We start from the raw sequence: 19543 nt of genomic DNA on the forward strand, positions 1-19543 counted from the left end.
AAAAGACAACGAGAATCCGATACAGTGGTATGAAAGGTGAGAGGCATTGCGCATTTTGAACCTATAATTTGCCTGATATGTCTGTGAAACATGTATCGACTCTGACATTCACTCGGCATCCATGTCATGATGTGTAGGATTGCAGTACATGTCAGGTGTAGGCGGCTAGGTACGTGTACAACCATGTGTCAAAACCTTCGTGCGAACAATTCGAGCTCCGAAACGCAACACAAGTACCATGGGTTCGGGAAAGTCTGGACGCGGGTTCGGGAAAGTCCGTAAAGCATCAAAACATGAGCAACTACATCATCAATTTTGTGGTCACGTGCGTCTTGAATATGGTCACGTGAGTCTTGAATATATTTTGTTCAAGGTTGAATATATTTTGTTCAAGGTTGGACATATTTTATTCAAGGTTGAACATATTTTATTCAAGGTTGAACATATTTTATTCAAGGTTGAAAACATTTGATTCAAGGTTGAACATATTTTAGTCTTGAACATATATTTCCTTCTTGAACTTATATTTAACTTCTTGAATGGTAATTCTAAAGTCTTGAATAAATTCCGCTTTGGCTTGCCATATGCATGAGATCCGTGAATATAGAGTTGTTTTGATATAAACATGTCGTGTAGTAATTCGAAGCGGTATCGCCCTGGAAGACTAGCAAACCGAGACGGCAAAAAGACAGTCGCCATGTGTTAAATGCGCTGAGAAGAAGTTAAGTTCGAAGTATAGTGTGCGCATGCGTAAGCGGATACAGAATCTTGAAAATTTATTCGACGAACTCTTTCTTTCAGACTTGGCGCTGACTCAAAGCCCTGGCCAATAAGGCCACTGACTGTTTGTTGCAAATGCATCAACTCATCCTATGTTGTTATTGACATGAGCAGCACTGCCGTCTGCTCGTAAATGGTCCTTAACTTTCGACTCGACTGGTCCAGATCGCGTGGAACGCTAATGGATCACCAGTCATTGTTACCACTTGATTGTGCCTGAACCAATTCATACGTGGCTACGCACGTTACTTCGCCGGAACAGAAGCAGAGAAGAACAATTGACGAAATCAATACGATTCCCTTACGCCCGCCGCGCAGCATGAACTAAATCTCCCAATGAAAGCACCATGCAGCTAAATTTTGCTCCGTCGCTCGAAAGTACGCTTAGTAGTTAACTTGACTAGTCTACTTAGCGACAGTTACCAATGACGAGCCTTGGAGATTGCATGAAAGTTTTCGTTCAGTTTTCTGAACATTCAGTTTCAGTAATTCCACTCGGGCCATTATTTTAAAGACTAAAACACAGCCTCGTCCCAAGTCATTGCGCCTCCGCCAATTCCTGACGCAAGGTTGGATTGTAGCTATGTGATATTACCGGAGCGATCGATCACTAAAATATTGCGAGATCTCGCTTTTACAAGGCTGCCTAAAACACATTGGTAGCAATGTCCCTTTTTGCTATATTCGCTTCGTTTTGACCACAGGTGCTCTGGTGAGACAATCATAACTTCTTGGATTGGTTCAAGGTATGAAAGCAGTCAGAAAGCTGCTTGGTCACTAAAATAACTTTTCAATGATAGGCTAACTTTTTAACGTTTTAAAATATAAATTGATAACACACTATCGATGGAGCTGTCAGCTGAATCGATCGATGAGAAAAAAGTTCACAATTAAAAACGAATTAGTGTATTAATCCTGTTTGTGCAGATGAACCAGCTCGTGAGCGTTTCTGGGTAATATTCGCTTGTTTACATTGGAAACCAGCATACGCCATTACCAAATGCGCAGTGTCAAATTCTGTTATCGATGGATGTATGCAATGTTTGATATAAATAGTTTGAAACTTCCTTTCTTGGGATTTCCTTTCATTAAACATGGCTTTGACTCTAATGAAGTGAAAAGCTAATTACTGGTCGTGGCTATAGTACCATCAACACGTGTCTAATCAGCCGACATTTCAGCGAATTTAATCGCTTATCAATCACCTATTGTTCTTTGACAAATGGACGCAGAAATGGTGTCTTAAATAAAAAACACCAAATCTGCTCCTGGATGGTAAGTTAGGTTCAAAAGTTCGATTTTTCACGTTTGGAATTTTTTTTGTAAACTTGTTAACTTTGATTGTCAATATTCATGTACTGGCAGTTTCTTTCGCTTTTGCCCTTCTACCATTGCAAAGAGCGACAATCAGGATTTCTGAACATTTCTGCTTGTTTCAACCCAAAACGCGTCAAATGAAAAACTGCCACCTGGGAGCATAAACATGACTAGTAAAAAAATATCTGAACTCTTTGGGTATATTTCAGGATGCACCAGAAGGAATATTTTTGTTCGATACAGGCATGTCCAATTATAATACCCAAGGCAAAAAAAGCTCCCCCAAATTGACAGCTGGTTTCCTCCATGAATATTCAAATAGCGGTGTCGTCTCTGATTGGCCACATAATGAAGAAAATCAAATACTTCTGGTCCTATTATCCAATCAGAAGTGAGTGAAAGTGAAGTCATAGAATTGCGCCAACGGCATGGCGTTATTTTGAAGGACTTCCGATCGATTTAGCTTTTCTGAAATTTCTTGGTTCAACCTCGTTCCTAGTCAATATACAGTCTCTTTTCCGTGGCTGTGGGTGGGGTTACTCTATCGACCGCACACAACGAAACGGAATGTTCCATGGTTATGCGAAGAAGATGTAAATTACTTCCACATCACTGGGATGTTGAGGGCGGGAACAATGACACCTGGGTCTATTCACCCGTTTCTTGACTTGCCCTTGATGCCATGTAACGAGGAAACGTCCCTGACTTCGATGATACTGGGTGTAAAATAATAGTGTTACTAGCTTTGAAGTTGAAAAGGTTTTGTAAACGTTTTCTTTTTTCGGGAGTCTTTTTGGCAATGGAAAATATCAGTTATCAGCGGCCCTAGGCTGCTGAAAAAAGATGGCCGATTCGGACCAAGCAGATTTTTATCGTATGGTTTCCATCAGATATTCTGCAAATCCGTTTTGAAAGCTATTTCGTGGGGGTCGATGTTATCAAGATCTGCTCTCTGATAACCTTTTGATAAGACAGTTCGGGGAGCCTTGCCTGTCTGGTGAGGACTTGCAGCACGCTGGCCGCCAACTCCTGGGTCCAGAGCAGTTTTTCCGCCCATATCAGTGCGTGAATACCAGAATGCTCCAAGTGTGCTGTCGCCAAAGTCAGGAGGACGCCAACTTCACTGGCCGTTGTATCAAACCGGTTTGATTCCGGACCCTCGTGAACACATAACACCTGAAGCAGCCTTGTGGGCTACCGATTCAGCCAGACTTGGAGTCGGCGGTGAGGCGCCTGGCCAATCAGCTAGTGTTTTGGGGCAATCTCCTGGCCTCACCATTGGTAACTTAACTGTTGCTAAGTGATACTTTCCCGTGTACAAGCGTACGTTTGGCCTCCTCCGGTTGGGCTCTTCCGGTCTAAGAGGCAAATACAGCGAGTCCTCTCATTGGTAGATGGTTTGGGGTAAAAACGAATCTTACCGAGTTGGCCGTCGATTTTCATAAAATGAAATTATTTTTTGAATTTGATGCGTAGGCAGAGAGAATATCCTTCGATCGAACGCCTATGAAAATTGCCAACGCGATTCGTAACAAATATCTCAAATTACTCATTTCTTGGCTGATTACCAGAGTACATTAGACAATATTATCAACTACTCATCTAAGGATATTGTATCTGTGGTTACTCCATTGAAACCAACCAATCAAATTCGTATCAATCAAACTTTCTCATGAATTATTAGACAGATCATAAACTCCTATTATTCTTTAGTTTATTAACCATGCATCAAAGGAAACCACGTGACCAGCCCGATATCGGATGCTAAAGGATTATCTGGCGTCTGGAACATGTATTGAATTACATGTACATCATTATTTCTTAGCGTATCTTGCTTGGACTTGAGTCAATAAGATCTACTGCGGCCAACCCAATAGCTGTTATGCAGCAGTCAAGGTACGTTGTACCCCCCCCCCCCCCGTCAGGCGATCGGCAATATAACAGAGGTTGCGAAACATTTACGGAAATAATGAAGTCGTGTTCGATGTCGTGGTGATGGCCTACGGCTTGGATAATGACTTTTAGTGTCACATTGTAGCTGTTTCATGCACTGACAGACCCAATTTAGAATTTGAAATATATTTCTGAAGATGCAGTTGGGATGTGAATCTGAATTATATTCTGAAGTCCATGGTCACGTGAATTCTGATTTATCATGGACTTGACTTGAAATGAAGTCACCACATTGAGTTAACCACATTTGCAACACAATTTCGTTCACTGATACGTTTAATAATTTCTATCAATAAAGGTGACAAAGACGTATACACGAACTTTTCTCTGACTACAGAATCACGTCGAGAAGAGAAGAAATTTTCACTTAGACCTCGATACTAATTTGACTAGTGGTGACACCTGGCATGGTGGTTGGTGGGGGGGGGGGGGGCAGGTTTTCATCTGACCGCTGCGCGTGACAACAAGCTTGGTTCAGATGTTGTACGTCAATATTCACGAATCGCTGCAATGAATTTCATGCTGACCACGCCGGAACAAAGTGTGATTTCTGAGGACGCACTGGGACGGAGCCAATTTACTATTCCAGGCACACGAGGTCTTGTAAATTATTTTCAAACGCGCGTATCCCCCTAGGTAGATGAATCTGGTACGAAATGTCGCAGGTATCCCGCGAATATTCATGACCTAATTCTGCAGAGATTTTAACTTTATTCCAATTAAATTGAGTGTAAATCAACGAAATTATATTCATCACGTTTGAAGTAGGGGCAATACGGTCGCCATTTGCATTCAAAGGAACTAGTCTAAATCCCGCGAGACAAAAGGAGAGTGCAAGATATCGTGCTTAATCGACGTCTTCACTGATTAGCATTATTTAAGTTTTTTTCTTCCAATTTTCGTCATGCTCACCACAAAATAAGTTCAGACATAGGTGTCATATGGAATACAAAAAGATTTATTTTACCGAAAGCGCTAGGGACTACCGGAAAGGATGTGGGTGGCCCGGGATGGGAGGTACGGCAGTAATATTCTCATAACTCGGACAAGATATTTACCCGGTACATTTGCGTATCTTAAGTTGATTAGGAATGCATTCCCCAAAGGTCCTGTCAATCTTCACCGAAGGACAGTGCCGGAAATATATCGATAACGGCCAAGACCGCCGGGGTCCCTTGATTGTCTCGAGCCTTGTCTACTGTGTCCCCTACCACCAGGCGGTTATTGCGCATTTGTTTCGCTCGGATAGCTGAAACAACATGTTCGAGCTATACAAGCCGTGTTTGTGAGCCAGAGAATATCAAAATCCTTCCAAGATAGCTATTGTCCATTTACTTTCGTGCAAGAGTGGACATGTATGTACGCTGATGGCGTAGGCCCTTAACTCGCTGCTAATCCGGCCTTTGTTTTCTTATTAGATATCAAGTGTTCCTTTTAAAGCGAGATGCCGTTCGTAATTACTGGTTGTCGAGGAAAAATGAAATGCTATTATATACAATGCCGTAGTGAAGTTGTGTTTGGGTAGGACACTTTTTCCAGTGGGACATTTTCTACTTTTAGGCCAGAAATCTCCAATTTTTAAGTTTGGGGCCGGACCAGAGACACAATGCCATAGTGAAGTTGTTATGGGTTGGGCCACTTTTTCCAGTGGGACGTTTTCTACTTCTAGGCCAGAAATCTCCATTTTTGAAGTTTGGGGCCGGACCAGAGACACAATGCCGTAGTGAAGTTATTATGGGTAGGACACTTTTTCCAGTGGGACATTTCCTACCTCTAGGCCAGAAATCTCCATTTTTGAAGTTTGGGGCCGGACCAGAGACACAATGCCATAGTGAAGTTGTTATGGGTAGGACACTTTTTCCAGTGGGACATTTTCTACCTCTAGGCCAGAAATCTCCATTTTTGAAGTTTGGGGCCGGACCAGAGACACAATGCCATAGTGAAGTTGTTATGGGTTGGGCCACTTTTTCCAGTGGGACGTTTTCTACTTCTAGGCCAGAAATCTCCATTTTTGAAGTTTGGGGCCGGACCAGAGACACAATGCCATAGTGAAGTTGTTATGGGTAGGACACTTTTTCCAGTGGGACATTTTCTACCTCTAGGCCAGAAATCTCCATTTTTGAAGTTTGGGGCCGGACCAGAGACACAATGCCATAGTGAAGTTGTTATGGGTTGGGCCACTTTTTCCAGTGGGACATTTTCTACTTTTAGGCCAGAAATCTCCATTTTTTAAGTTTGGGGCCGGACCAGAGACACAATGCCATAGTGAAGTTGTTATGGGTTGGGCCACTTTTTCCAGTGGGACAGTTTCTACTTTTAGGCCAGAAATCTCCATTTTTGAAGTTTGGGGCCGGACCAGAGACACAATGCCATAGTGAAGTTGTTATGGGTTGGGCCACTTTTTCCAGTGGGACGTTTTCTACTTCTAGGCCAGAAATCTCCATTTTTGAAGTTTGGGGCCGGACCAGAGACACAATGCCATAGTGAAGTTGTTATGGGTTGGGCCACTTTTTCCAGTGGGACGTTTTCTACTTCTAGGCCAGAAATCTCCATTTTTGAAGTTTGGGGCCGGACCAGAGACACAATGCCATAGTGAAGTTGTTATGGGTTGGGCCACTTTTTCCAGTGGGACGTTTTCTACTTCTAGGCCAGAAATCTCCATTTTTGAAGTTTGGGGCCGGACCAGAGACACAATGCCATAGTGAAGTTGTTATGGGTAGGACACCTTTTCCAATGGGACGTTTTCTACTTCTAGGCCAGAAATCTCCATTTTTGAAGTTTGGGGCCGGACCAGAGACACAATGCCATAGTGAAGTTGTTATGGGTAGGACACCTTTTCCAGTGGGACATTTTCTACCTCTAGGCCAGAAATCTCCATTTTTGAAGTTTGGGGCCGGACCAGAGACACAATGCCATAGTGAAGTTGTTATGGGTTGGGCCACTTTTTCCAGTGGGACGTTTTCTACTACTAGGCCAGAAATCTCCATTTTTGAAGTTTGGGGCCGGACCAGAGACATAATGCCATAGTGAAGTTGTTATGGGTAGGACACCTTTTCCAATGGGATATTTTCTACTTCTAGACCAGAAATCTCCATTTTGGGGGTCGGGCCGGACTAGGGGCCAGAGTAACTGAAACTGGCTTCTTGGCTTCAGTCCATTTTGATCGATCCCGTTGTGAAAAGGTTCGTTTGAGAGGTTCAGATTTTTCTTGGCATCGACGGCGGATCTGCCGTGGCGTACCTCCGATTTGCTCCTTGCCTTCAACTTATACAACTGAATGAGAAGTGTCAAACTCTATACAAAAGAAACTCATTCCTTATTAGATAACCGCCGACTTGTGGCTCATAAGAATACATAATAAGTAAGACGACCCGGTATCAATGGATTAATTGATACTAATAGAGGCTGTCAGGCGAACTTTTTATTGTCTGACGTAGATGTCGACCTGACTTGGCCGATCGCTGGCACGGGGGTCACCGGATATCGTCCAGTCTCAGTATTTTGTTTGGCCTGTAAAGTGGTTGTATTGAATTCCATAAAACTCTATCCTTAGTAATTGACAGTGATATTTTGTTTTTGGTCAATACTAAGTCTACACTCCAGGTGATAGAAATTCCTTGAGGAAATGACGGAGAGAAACCGCTCTGCACATGCTCCGAAATTGACAATGAGGCCATTTTTTTCCTGAATAACTTTTCCGACAATCCCTAGAGTAATTCAAGATGGAAAATTCGAGCTCTGTGAGCCCGGTTCATTATGAAATGGCTGACCGTCAGATCTCTGACATATAGGCCCACCCACCCACCAGCAACATGCCAGCGACCTTCGTACAGCCCATCCTGACATTAACAGTGATTTTCAATATACTCCGCCTCTCGATATTTCAAACCCCTGATGAATTCCATGCCCCTCAGACGGGTTGTGCAGCGGTGGAAAAAAAGCGCCCAATCAGAGCGTCGCTCTGTATTAAAAGCGGATTTCGTACGAGCAACATGCACAATGCCTTTCCCGCGCCAAAATCATTATCAAAGCGATCTTAGAATAACCGTCATCACGTCAAACGTGAGTTTCTGAGTGGAAGCCTATTGTCAATATATTCACCCTTATCAGAGTAACTGATCTGCGCTGGACTTTTGAACAGGAATTGAGTAGGTACATTTTTACCGCCCGGGAAAAAGTAAACAGTAGGCTGAATCGCTAGCCGTGCGAAATCCGCTTTCAGCTTGAATTATCGAAGGCTCTTAGTTGAATTGCGTGTCCCCCGCTGCAAGTTTGTTTCATTTCGTAATAAATACACGGCAAAAACACTTCAACATCGATGGAGATTGAAGAATCAAAACGTTAGTAACGTGTTTATTGTATTGTACCGCAAATCTGAACATAAACTATACAAGGTGTGTAAAGTAATCGGAACAGCCATCCTTCCGACTGGTTTTTCTCAGAGTTTTGTATACGAGGTCGGAGTATCAAAAACCTGTATCTCGGGATGCGTACAGCCGAGCAGTTGTCCCGAACATTTTCGAGCATGGTCGATAGGACACGCGAAGGACACGCATCAGTCTTCAACGACAAACCGACTCACCATCACGCCGCGAAGCAGTCACCTCCATCTGAGCATATACGGGCGAACTACATACTTGATACACTGTGATACGAGACGATTTATTGCCACGTTCTAGCTTTCTGGGAAACAACCCTTCACCGTTTTACACCAATGGCAATCTGAACTTGGTTTCCCATACAACAGAGAAAAAAGAAGACACACGAAGTTACACATCGAGTGCATTGCTTTAAAGGGCAAAGTTGGGCAAAAGATATGTTGGTTTTCCATACAAAAACGGCTTCCACATGACTGTAACAGGATCATTCATTGAACTGCAATAGACGATGCACTAAAACGTAAAATTTTGAATGAAGAAATAGACAATGCACTAAAACGGGGTGCAATCTTTGTCCTGCCTAAAATTCACAAACCATGTCCAAAACTGCCTCGCAACGCTGGCGAAAAATCGTTATCCTCTTGGCTAGGTAAATCCCACGCCCAAGTTGTCCTTTTAATGCAATACTCACTGGTTAAAGACCAGTCGATTTGTGGTAAAAAGAGGTGTAGAATGCAACCCAAAACAATTTGCAATAAAGGCATATGTGTTGTGTTTTTCTGAATTTTTATAACATCTTAAAAAGCTAATAAAATATAATGAATCATAAAAGTTTTAGACCACATGAAATGTATAATATCAAGAAAGACTTGAAAATGACTAACGTTATTTCCCTCTGGAATGTACATGTATATTACGTATTATGTGCAGTAGAGATAGAAATGTGACGCCTCCCAGTCAGATAGCTATAGTTATAGTTGGAAAGTTAAATGATGCTGTGCGTCCGTCAAATAATTTTGCACGGTCAAATCCATCAAATTTGATGTGTTCATAGAAAATTACGTTTTACTGGCATTTTTAACTGGCCTGAGGCAAGAGCCCTGTATTCGACACTGTGCACATTGCTGTTCGAAGGTTTTGGTGTAAAAAACTACCCCTACGCCAATCAATCCTCACCAAAGTTAATATGTGTTAAAAAGAATCCATTACAAAGATCATAATAAAATTCTAAATATTCCAATACCAATTACCTGAGAAAAAAAAGACTTCTGTACAGCATATCCGTCAAATCGTCACTCGCGCATTGATATGGCCCGATCAAATACAAGTTCTAAACTGACCAGTGAGACCACATTTTCTTAAATGCATGATCAAAAAGCATATTTCTGTGATGGCCTGACTCTGTAGATTTAGAATCAACCACAGATTGAGAATTATTTCCACTTTGATCCATCCCAACCATGTATTTACCACAACTTGACATTTTAATAAGCTCTACTTCCGGTCGTGGATGAATAATTTCTCTGCCCAATATGAGGCCCCATAATTTTTATTCATACCTTCTGCTCAACACAGCACGTGTCAATGGTTAGTGCTATTTTTCATTGTTATTCATTGTTATTCACTGTCCTGCATTGAGGTTTCAGGTCCGCTGATAATTGGACATGCGCATCTTTATGCACACGCGTAACATGTGGAATATATCCTAAACGAAGATCAAGCTCAAAATAACTCAGTAATTTGACACAGAATGTTCGTAGCGGATTTTAGTATTGAATCATCTTTTTAAAATCAAGGTCAAAAGAAGCAGTTTTTGGCTCAATGACTTCATCAGTGGCAGATTTGCACTGAAGTTCGGGTGATTCTCCTGACATAGATCCGAATTGCAGTTGCTCGCTTCAAGGAAACCAGTTTTCCTTCGCAGAGTACAAGACAGATGCCTCATCGGCAAGCGCTGTCTGACTTCCGTTAAAATAGTCCCATTGTGAGGTCAGACATGTTGTAGTTTCGGCGGTGTAGGACGCTGACATACAATTGGCATTTCTGCTGCACAATCCCAGGCAGTGGAGTTTCGTCGGAGTATCCGGGAACTCTTTAATGAGGTTCTGAGTTTTGATCTTGGCCTTTGAGTGAAGTTGAAACCATTTACCTGAAATTTCGAATGTAGAAATTGATATGAAAGTATTCGTTGTATTTTTTCTGCAGACAAAGGTTTTCCAAAATGTTCGGCACTGCCTTAGTTAGCCGATATGTCATCAACCTTTCTCCAACATTCTGGATGGAATTCAACTTATTCACAGCCCACACTCTTCGAAAAAGGTTTTGCATGGATTTTCTCGCTCACATAGCAAAATAGAATCCATGTTGGTATTCTATTAAAGCCTCAAAGGAATTTCACGGAGCAGGAAATATATTTCTGTTAAAAGGTTTCCTGGAAGACTGGAAAGGGTTTTCTAGAAAACCTAAAATGTGCTTAAACTCTGCGAAAAACGAGGATTTCACTATACTCAGGTAAGAAGTTGTTTTGCCAAGGAACTGAATGGCGCCCCCGGGTATCCCCGCCGGGCCATCAGTAGATGTGACTCCGTCCAGAGCGGCATTGTTACCATTCCCCGAGAGGTCGTTCCCCTTCGCCTCGCTGTTCATGGGCCAGTATCCAACCGGGGTCGGAGAAGACAAAGGCCTATCTGTTAGAAGAGAGGTAGAGAGGAATGAAAACTATATTGTTTCTTTTCATTCTGATTAACCATTCACTTCGAAGCATCAAAACTAACCTGAACATTATCGAAAGCGAAGGAGGAGGATGACGAAGAAGAGGAAGAAGGAGAAGAAATTCAATCTATAATGTTGCGTGATGTTGTATCGCAACGTCGTGAGAAGAGTGTGCGTTATATCGCCACTTTAAATTGGAATTAACGTCATGACGAAAATGGCGATATAACGCAGAAGTGGCGATACAATATCGCGCAACACTATAGTTACCTTTCATGTTGTATATCTCATCGCAGTAATCCTTAACCCTCTTCATCTCCTCTACTGTAAGGCCTTTATCAAACAGCATAACACAGCTCATTTTTCCATCGAAGTTCACATCGATCCGATCGCGTGTTCCAAGATACAGAACTGTTGGGTCAGTCTTAACTACGAGCTGTTGGCTCGCACTCTCGCAAACCGCATTCAAACAGGCGATCATCTCTCCAGAATCCTTATTGTAGGAAACCCCGAGAAAGTACCACAAGTTTGCTGTGAAGGTTAAAGAGGCGAACTTGTGTATCGAAGAATATTGGAGGTTCGCCATGACATTTTTCAGCGGATGACACCATATGTTAGCCCCGACTTTCCATTCTATAAATGGCATACTCCTCAGTGCCCGCAGATTCACAAATGCGGTAAACGCAAAAGACCCCTCCTTTGCAACATCAGTGTCGCCGGTTATTTTCATGTAAGACGACGAGTTTCCGTAAAACGTATACGCCGTTTCCTGTTTGTCGTACGGACCAGTTGAAAGTGTGACGTCATAGGGTGTCGCGTGATGTTCGTTTCCGCTGACGTCGTATTCTTTGGTATGCTTATTCAAGGGCCAGAATGCCGCTGGAAGTGGGTCAAAGGTTGCTAGAAGGCAAGGGTGAAAATCATTGTTATTAGTGATTGATAATTTTAGCACATCTTGTGTGCAATTCAGCATTGGTTTGCATGCAAAATACGCAGCGCCACGTTTTTGCGGCAGCGGTCACAAATTGAATATCCGCAATCGAGTATCACATGTTATGTTGTCTAATTCTATGCTGGATTCGATGGTACGAAACGATTGCAGGCAGAGGAGAGTTTCATCATGTCTTGTGCGGACAACTTGATAACATTTCGTCGTGATGGAATTAAAATTAAACACAGCGCTGTAGGCCCCTGTACTCAAATCGAGACGTGAGGTGGAGCTGAAGTTCCGTTCCAAACCTTCGGACAAAGCGCCTTATGTTTGGGCCTACATTCTTGCCCCATCCTCTCTGTCTGAGTGGAATTTAGTGGGGGATCCTCCAGTGCGGTGTTCCAAACACTAATTCTTGAGAATGCTTTCTCCAAAAGTGTGAAGCTGGAGAATCAACCATAAATCTCGTAAAGAGGCAGTTCATTTTATTTATGAACAGAGATGGCGCGTTTGCGGTAGCGTTTGGGTTATCTTATGTTAAAACAATAGTAAATAAACACTTGTATTGCACCTTTTTAAAGTGCTTGATCAAGGTGCTACCCCAACAAAATGTTCCTGAAACAACCATATGTTTTGGGCCGAACCGGCCGAGACATGGACTTAAACACGAACGACAACGGGGCCTATACTCACGGTGAAGCCAAATCCTAGCCAGGCAGTAGTCCTTCATCCTTTTCATGTCGGCAACACTCAGGGCCTGGCTAAACAACATGATACAGCTCATACCCCCGTTGAACATTTTATCCGCCTTCTGTTTATCCATGGAAGATTGCTTTCCGATAAACAAATCTTGTCTTGTGTTGAGATTCATTTTGACCAAACCAGATTTCACTTCACTCGCGCCGTCAACATACCCCGTGGCTGTGCCAGACACTTTGTCATAAGATGCCGCAAAGAACTGCCAGCGACCCGGTCGAAACTTCAGCGAAGCAAATTTGAGCAACAGTCGCTCCGTCGTCGTTGTCCCGAAGTTTATATCTAGGATGTCATTTTTGATCGATACGCGCGGGCCACGTTTTTCGCCTTGGAATTGCACCAGAGGCCCTCTTCTCATACTGTTTGTTTTGGGTCTTACAAAGCCAGCAACAGTCAACGCCCCGTTCTTTCCAGCATCTAATGCTGATGAGCTCTTCACACTTATGTAAGATCTCGCTATCCCAGCCAGTTGGTACGCGTTATTTGATTGGCCGCCTGGCCCTTGAACCGGGGTGACGTCATTCAAAATGGCGTTGTTTCCATTTCCTACGATGTCCTTCTCTTTGTAAATTTGGTTCAGTGGCAGGAAGACGACGGGGGCGGGGTTCAAGACAGCTGGTAATAGAAATAAGATTGTTAGACGCAAATCAAATGAACCTCCACGCAGCAAGACAGGGGTCGATCAATTCCAGGGAAACACAGACTTGTAACTCTTTTAAAACCGGAAAGTTTGAAGCGACTGAGCCTCTTCACAGTCCCAAAACCGAGATACTCTGCACCTAGTGAGTGCTATGCCAGGGCAGGCTGAAGATCCCTACAACCTTAATCTATAACCTGATGTCACAAGGGTAAACACATAGACCACGAATGGGGTGTGCGGTGTAGCGCAAGGCTTATGGCCTGTGGTGCTGGGGAAAGGGGGTTAGGGTGTCATTTTCAGAAACTAAACGAGCAGCTCTTCATAGTAAATTTTGAAACAAATTCGACTTTCAGTTTAAAAGCATTTTCGATCGGACAAATTTAGACTTAGACGCCTCGGTTTTGGTCTAAGTTTGGTCTAAGCTCCACCCTCGCGGTTTCGGTCAGACAACTAATACCTCCAGTTCGGTATCTATCCCTCAAACAGAGGACTTTCTGACTTTACAGTTGACTTACCTTGGCAATCTAAAGTGTGATATATCACCAGCAAAAACAAAAAGAGCCTCCTGACCATGATAGCAGTCATGATGTCATTGAAAAGTTAGCAAAGTAAGCACACGAGAATTAATTTTTTCGTGAATATGTGTCATTTTCCTTTCCTACTATCAATATTGTAAGAAGGTAACTTGACTGACCGAAGTTGCAAAGTCCATGACACTGACTGTGTAAACAATTTATGGCCGAGTCGGTTGTGTACCCGGCGTGACATCCTCTCATCATGTTCGTGGTGGTCGACCGACAATTGTACCATTGATTTTCGGGGTGCTTCATAAACACTTTAAACATCTTAAATTTGACGTGTACTTTTGTGATGAAATTGGTTCGGATATGCGCATAATTGCGGCCAGGTCGAAACAGAGAAGTCAGAGAAGAGGGGGAAAAGAGGGCCACTTCAGTTTTATGCAATTTTTATGTCTTCCTGTCACCCGACCGAGTGTTTGTGACATGGCTAATATATTGCGGGGGGGGGGGGGGGGGGGGGTGAGGAGCTAGGAGTAACCTGCTGGTTGAAAAGGTTGCCCAGAGCAGGAGAAAGTCAGGAATCTTGTGGATGACCTCTGTATGCCCTTCAAATAACAAACAATGTTTTTGGCTATATTTTACCTCATTGACCCTCAAATAAGTAATGAAATGGCCAGGGCCATTGTGCTCACCTCATGTGGAGGAAAGATGAATAAAGAGCATGGTATTGTGTCATGTAGTGTTAGGTTTGATGTAGGTCCAAGCAATTACAATTTCCCCAAAATGGCCAATTTACAGTACATTCGCCCTCTGTGACCTTGAAAAGTAGGTCAAATCAAAGAAGACCCGGGTGACACATTGAATGGTTGTTAGAATTAGATGTACCTATGATATAAAATTGGTGCCAATCGGGCAAGTAATTATTAGGAATAATGGCATTTTGAAGAATTTAGGATTTTGCCCCCTCCCTGGAGGCCAAACGGCAAATCAGATCGCACCAAACTTCAGTACCTGAGATCACCTGACCAAGGGGTACATGTGTACTTGATTTGTGATCAATAGTCATTGCAGTTAAGAAACGTGCCATAGTTACGGCCTGACGGCCAATTTACGCCATTTGTCCTCTGTGACCTTGACAAGAAGGTCAAATTAAAAACCTGTGTGACATATACCGTATGGTGGTTAGATGTACCCATGAGATCAAATTGGTGGCAATCGGGCAAGAAGTTAAGGAATAATCACATTTTAAAGGTTTTTGGATTTTGCCACCTGGTGGTCAAGTGTTGAATCATATTGGACCAAACTTCGGTCCCTGAGATCACCTGACTAAGGGGTAAATGTGTACCAAATTTGGTATCAATAGTCATTGCAGTTTAGAAACGTGCCATCGTTACATCCTAACGGCCAATTTACACCATTTGACCTCTGTGACCTTGAAAAGGAGGTCAAATCAAAAACCCGGAGGATATATGATGCACCTTTGCTAGAAGTACCTACCATATTTTTTTCAAAATTTCCCGACTGCTATTAAGGGAGATATTGCATATTTTCACTTTTAACGTTTGGCCCCCTGGTGGCCAAACCATGAAACGAATCGGACCGAAACTTGGTCTCCAAGGTGTCATTACATAAGGGTACATGCGTACCAAGTTTCAACTCAATAGCTCTAACAGTTCCGAAACGTGCCCTGCTAACGGACGACGGACGACGACGGACGACGACGACGACGACGACGGACGACGGACGCCACGGTATGGGATAAGCTCACCTCTGCTAAGAGGTGAGCTAAAAACCAATATTTTCGATTTTGGAAAAATAGCTAAATTACAGTCAAGTAATGAAACCAATTCTTACCATGATGGCTGTCGATGTCAGGTCATAAAAGTAGGCATTTTGAAATGTTGACCTAGCTAGCAGACGAGTATCTGTTTTATTGGAAAATGTATCATTTTTCCATCCTAATCTCAACAGCAAATTGGAATAAGTGAGCTTGAAACATTTATGACTGAGCTGGTTGCGTCCCTGTCACTACCTCCCTTCATTATATTTTCATGGATGGCTATATCTCATGGATTGTGCGATAGATTTTACAGAGTGTTTCACATTGTACCTCAAATGTGACCTATACTTTGCGAAGTTAGCACGGATGCATCCGTGGTGAAAGTTAGAAGAAGCAGATCGATGTACAGTGTGCGTACACAAGCATGTACATATTTCCTGTGACAATATGTCATTTTCCCATCTACTCGCAACAGCAAATTTGAAGAAGTGAACTTGAAACATTTATGATTGAGCTGGTTGTGTGCCGATTGCACCCTCCCATCGTCATACTCGAGGTGGTCGATACCCATCTTTGCTCCACTTATCATGCTCATGGTCGTCCATTTGTCAAGTAGTGTGCGATACACAGGGTGCTTCATAAATTTGACCTTCTATTTTTGGCGAAAAAGTTTTTAGTTTAATATGATACTTTATTTTTCAAGCATCTTTGCATATACAGAATAGTTAAACTCCCTAGGGCTGAAGCAATGCATTGATACCCTGGGATACAAAGATTTAGCATTCAGAAACAAAGAATACAAAGAATGGCGGCACTGTGGCAGTGAAAGTATAAAAACGAGTATTAAAGGCCACGACTCCTGCTTTTATGATTGCATGACATGTGCAGATCCTCAAAGAGTAGACTTAAAGCTCCGCATTAAATCAAGTTTGATCAAAATTGAAGCACCCAGTCCAGAGATAAAGCAAGATTAACTGTTTTGTTTACATGTTATGTAACAGCCTTGGTTAGGTTTCTAAGTGAAGTCAGGCGGCAAGTTTACTGACATAGATCAGACTGATGTTTGATTTCTTACTATAATGGTATAAATTTGTCTGTATTACCTTACCTTATTATAGGGTATATCGAATGTCAATGAAAAACAGACTTCATATATCAATTTTAAGAGCATTCATTGATATTTGTCCTCCCAAGTAGGGCAATAACCTGATCTACATCACAACTTTTGCTGAACCCGCCGCCTGGCTCTAACAAGCCAGTTGCAAGCCTGATTAGGTAATCAAGTTGTCAAGCACATAAATGGCTATATCTTCAAAATGGATGGAGCTAATTGCATTGGGTTTTCTGTATTGTATAAAGTGTTAGGTACACTTTTGAAATCGTCTTACAGCAGAAAATGGCAAAATACCTGGAGTTATGGCATTTAATGATAATAATACACGATATAATGATGAGACAAAAGAATATATCAACCAGTTCTGAGGTCAACAACAATGGACAATAAAAACTTGCTGGACAGTTGCAAAACTTAAAAACAAGTGTCAAAGCTCAAGTGCTCTGAGCCATGGAGTGATACTGCCAGCTTGGCGTTCACATTTAGGTGATTGAAGAATTCGAAGTCGAAGTTTGACCGCAACCCAAGATTATCATAAAACTGCTGACGCTTTTCGTTGAAGAAAGGGCAATTGAAGAGAAGATGCTTCATAGTCTGGGTTCGAAAACCACACATACACACATACATCCTTGCAAAATTACATGTGCAAACAGATGACTATCAAAAATGAGATCACACTTAGTTCAGTCTATTTGCGAAAAAGTGGCATTGGTCATGTTGGTGATAGTCAAAGTTTGGTTAGAGGAACCAGATCGATGGACAGCGGGCGTACATCAAGATGTACACATGGTTACTGAATTTGTTTTGAACGACTGGGCCCTGGGCTGATTTCTTCAAATGTTCTTTGATGATTAGGCCTCGGTAGCCTTGTCTCTCTCCTGCGCACACTTTGTCACAGTTCATGCAAGGAACCGGGTACACTTCTTCTTCTTCAGCAGCAGCGTTCGCTCTGCACTTGGAGGTGAATTTCTCCAGGGAGTATGCCTCCTCCAAGGCGGGATGAACGTTTTTGCGTGCCACTACAGTTAGGCGCCATATGTTTGTTTTTGCCTAGTGACTCTGACTTCGGCCAGAGATTGAGTCCACGCAAGCTGCTCATGTTTCTCATTATTTGGTGGGGTCTTTAACCTGCCCTGGATACAAAGAACCTCGATTTTAAGTCGCTCATTCGAAGGACTGTGAGAGCCAGGAGTTTTAGTTCCTTGTAAACCATACCGGTTCATCCAGAAATACAACTCTGGCTTCTCCCCGGCCGGGATCGAACCCGGGCCCTTTTGCGTTGTATAAGCTATGATGTTGACCTGGTACACAACTTCAGAGACATCACTCGGATTATGTTTGCCCGAAATTTACTGAAGACAGCAGGAAAAGTAAAGGAAATCTTTCAAATAACTCCAGTCTGACTGATCGAACGTCACAGGAGGAGGACTGCCTTTAAGTGAAATAGGCATACTATCCCACTTGAGAAGTTTCAACCGACTGTTCCAGCCTGCCACACCACTATTGGCTGACTCAAACTCATCCTCGTAGGTCCCCCCCTCCCTCGAATATTCCACAAAATTGTATTTGCGTGGGCTCGTATTTTTGATACAATTCAACCGCAGGCTGGTGTAATGTTTTTGAGTGTTTCTGTTTTTGAGTGTTTCCCCTCATTGTTTGGGAACGCTCAAAAATAGATTGACAAGTTTTTCTGTGTATCCCCCCTATTGAAAAGTCGTGGTCTCTCTAGCTGCCTATTGTTTGGAAACACTGACACATGGGGAACAACCACTGATGTTACGCCGGAATTGTGTATAGGAGTCACGTCGTCATGTGTCACTTGCCAGGAGTCAACTGACCGGAGTTACAAAGGATACACATTGTCACTTGTCGTGTTTCACTTGATGGAGGTATTGTTTGTCTCACCAAAATCAATCCACGCATAATTGACAACTTGTGACTCGCTCTACCAAAACTAGGCGCTTGTCACATCTGAACTTGACAGGTTGATACGGACTTGTTGTTCATTTCCCTATTGTAGACCTTTTGTGAAATCTATTACAAACTGATTTGGTCACATTTCACAAAAGGTCTACAACAATAGGGAAATGAACAACAAGTCCGTATCAACCTGTCAAGTTCAGATGCGACAAGCGCCTAGTTTTGGTAGAGCGGGTCACACTTGTTCGCTTTCCATAGGACAAACCAGTAGTGCTATTTTCTCTATATTTGATACAAATCATGCTTGAAGAACGTTATTATCAGATAAACACAACAATATTTTGTCTAATACCCAACAACACAGTTTTTCTAACTTTATTAAATACAATTTCCTGTTCAAGGACAGGCAAGCTCGGCAAACTGGAAGGCCTGATAAGATGCTCGGCAATATGGGGAATTGATTCTCCAGGGTGATTTTAAATCTATAGATGTTTTAGAATAACTGACTTAGGCTTAAAAACACGGCGTGAGTGTGAAAGGTAACACTGTGAATCGTATGTAGCCGGTGTAACATCTGTGGTTGTTTCCCATGTGTCAGTGTTTCAAAACAATAGGCAGCTAGAGAGACCATGACTTTTCAATAGGGGGAAACACAGAAAAACTTGTCAATCTATCTTTTAGCGTTCCCAAACAATGAGGGGAAACACTCAAAAATAGAAACACTCAAAAACATTACACCG

Source organism: Lineus longissimus, chromosome 7, assembly GCF_910592395.1.
Source record: "Lineus longissimus chromosome 7, tnLinLong1.2, whole genome shotgun sequence".
Lineage (NCBI taxonomy): Eukaryota > Metazoa > Nemertea > Pilidiophora > Heteronemertea > Lineidae > Lineus > Lineus longissimus.